This window comes from Natrix helvetica (assembly GCF_964273705.1).
Source record: "Natrix helvetica genome assembly, chromosome: 5".
NCBI lineage: Eukaryota > Metazoa > Chordata > Lepidosauria > Squamata > Natricidae > Natrix > Natrix helvetica.
Genome location: NC_138551.1, coordinates 47,078,730 through 47,082,381, shown reverse-complemented (window position 1 = coordinate 47,082,381; position 3,652 = coordinate 47,078,730).

The window sequence follows — 3,652 nt, the reverse complement described above, 5'->3', positions numbered from 1 at the left end:
AATGGCAAAGAGAAGAGCCTGTATTAAAATATATATTTCCCTTCCAAGCTGTTAAGGACAGTGATAATCCATCAAGATTACAGGTAATTTGATTTTTAGAAGCCAATGGTTCTTTTAATCGAATCTTATAATTATTATGCTAGAATAAGATAAAACAAACAAAAATATCCAGATTGTATAAATTTGTCATTTTGACAGAAACAACAAGAATCCAAACTTTACAGAAATTCTGCTCTTATTTATTTCAATTAGGACTTCACAGGATAAGAAGATTATGCACTAAACAGAGCTCAGTTTAATATGTATATGTGGTTTTATCAGTGTTTCCCATTATGCGCATGATCCAGTCTCATGCAGGTAATCCAAGATTATCATTCTCTACATCTGTATTTCACTTTTAATTCTTCTTAAACGTCAGGTTGCTCCAATTTTTAGCAGTCGGGAAGAGAGACCAATCCACAAAACCCCAAGCACACACAACTCTTACTATTTCTAATTTATTTACCAATAGCAAGAAAAGTAACATCAAAATGGACATATGAAAAATGTTTATTTGGATAATAAAATGTCAACTTCTACTGAAAAGATTAGCAAGTCCCACAGATTAGTGAGGCCACAATATCTTTATAGCTGGAAACTTCTACAATTTCAAATCCAAACATTGAGAGCACTGTGTAGATTCATAACATAAAATTTTTGTGGCTCTTTGACATCATTCCCCTCTTAAGCTCATAAAACAGAAAATTCTCTAAGACAACCCTATCTGCTAAGGAACATGCTGTTGTTCAGTATGTTAAATGTTAATGTTAAATATGACTCCCTATTACCAATAATATGCCTGCCCTCATTTTATTGTTGCAGATTCAACACTATAAAGCCAACGAAGACTTTTGAAAATGGAACAATTTAAGTACTACATTCTCTTACACAATTCTAGTGTTCTACTTATAAAACAATTGCACTTTTGCCAGCTGAGTTAGGAAAGCAACTTAAAGAATAGATTTTCAAGGACCCCAAGTATGTGGTAGATTTATTGTAGCAAAATTAACAAAGATGCCAGTCCACAAAAATTCCAATGACTGCTCTATAATAAATGCAAACTATAATGGGATAAAAGTTCAAATTCTTGCACCTCTTATTTCCTGCCTGCATGATGTAAAGTTTAAGTACCACTCTTGCACAAGATGGGTATTTTCTTTGCAATGGGCTGCTCTGCTATAAGGCTTTTTGCTTGTACTTGTGTGAGAGTTTGTGTAGCAGTTGTGACAGTTAAAAGTTGAGGTAAAGCTTATGTATTTATTTCTGTGCAAATATTTACAGAGCTATTTTAAAACACAGGCTATATGAATTAGTGTAGAAAATACCATACAAACATACAGTATAATAAAATCCGGAAGCCACATTTCAGACCAACCCATTAACTCTAAAAGGACAATTGTAGAACAAGAACCTTAAACTGAGGATTTCCTCTAATGTACAAGCTTTCTCAATTAACAATGAACAGCACATGAATACCCTTTTAATATGCTCTCAGCTCGAGTCAACATACAATAAATCTGATGAATTCTATAGCATGCTGCCCATCTCTACAGCTCAAGAATACTTATATTCTAGGGCAGCATCAAGGGTTCCTTGACATCTTTTTTATATGAAATTAAAAATTAATTTGATTTCACAATTTTTATGTAAAAGAAAAGAAAAACTATTAATTTTGCATTCCCATATCTCCCTAATTCTAATAAGCAACTAAATTTATCAAAAATGACTTAAATTCAAGTAATTCTGCAAAGGTACTAAGATTCTGGTCTGCAAACAAATGTCACTAGGTTCAAAATAATTTTTTTCAATGTGACAGTGCAATTCTATGTACTTAGAAACAATATTCTATAAGATTCAGTAGAATTTTATACATAAAATCAGACTTTTTAAGGCTTGATCTATATTTGCTTGCTCACAAGTGACTCAATGAATTCATCTGATTTATTTCTAAAAATATGTAAAGGACTGTGTTGTTAGTAACTTACAGTCCTTCATATTTTGATAGCCATATAAATCTAATAAAAAGAGTAATAATTATATTATTAAAGAGGATCAGATCTAATAAGCACTGAGATGATTAATCACAAATCACACCCATACTGATGTCAAGAAAAAAAGAAAGACATAGCCATGTATTCACTAGCAGTCAACCTGGGAATTCTTTGCTCTTATTTTTCTAACACAATAACGATTTTCATCATCGCCACAGGTACCATTAGCAAATCTGAAGTGAAGTCACAATTTGGAAGGACTTGCCATCAGAAGCATCTATGAGAATTTTATCCCAGAGCAAGACCAACTTTTTGTTGAATTTTGGGTCTGGGCAAAAGCCTAATGCACAGCCATACCCCTTTTTTGCAAAACTGCACTAATCTTGCCAGAGAAGGGCAAGCCAGTTGCAGATAGATTCAATTCTGCTGGGGGGAAAGGAAGGATTTCTATGCCATTCATGAAAAAAATAACTTTTAGCCATGCTGTCCCAACCTTCTGGATGGTAGATAATATATGCCCATTTCAAAAATGGAAGGGGAGCTTTCGAAGTACAAGAACCCCAGTGAGACAATAGATTCTGCCCACTAGTCGGACCTGTAGATGAACCTGCTGGATCATTTCCCAATCTAAATTAAACTAGGTGCTCAGCTCTCCCTCTCCTGGCCAGTATTCCCTATTTTTGGGGGGTCAGGTCCACTATAAGCTTTAATCCTGCAGGTCAACTTGCAGCCTTACCCACAGTCCAGCCTTGAACTTTAGGGCCAAGATTAAGGAAACAGCAAATTATTTGGAGAAAAGCCCACTAGACTCTGCACATATTGAAAGGAAGTGAATTTATTTCCTTCCCATTGTCATATGTTTAGTCAGGTAGACAGGCTTCAAAGGAGGATGAAATGCTTCTGAAACAGAAAGCAGTCCCTAAAGAAGGAGAAATTTACATGGAGAAGGAAGGGAGATGATGACTGACTGACCTGTGGATTGTCCCCAGAAACCTCAGTTTGTCCCAAAATCCTTACTCTCAGGAGCAGAGTTGCAAGAATAGCAAGATGTCTTCTACAGATATACATAGGAGATATAAAATGCATGAAAAACAATATATGGCTTTTTGCAGCCTATGAATGTTTTACTCTATTTTCCAAAATTGCCTCTTGAATCAGGATGCCTAATTTTATTTTGTGTTCTAGTATATTGTGGTTTCACTCAAAACCTCCAGCTTTATGTCATTTTGTCAAATAGGAGAACTGGTTATGGGAATTGCTACCCTTACCTACAGCAATCAAGCTTTACTATTTATCATTTATCATGCAAAATATGAAAACTCCTTAAAATGCTGTGTCACAAACATCTGCAATTGATTTTGCCTGCTCTACAATTCAATCTCCCAATACAATTACATTTGTCATTTAAATCTGCAGCCTTAAGCATACTTACTAAAGGAAGTTTCTATGAGTTCAGCTGAATGTACATCTCAGTAAAAATGTGTAGTATTGTCAGCACCTTTGTGAAAATAGGTGATTTAATTATCTGAAAAAAAGACACTTAGTCCTTATGTAATCAAATTTATCTTGAATCTTTAAATGTTGATTTTAAAATTTAAAGCGCAGACATGCTAACAAAGATG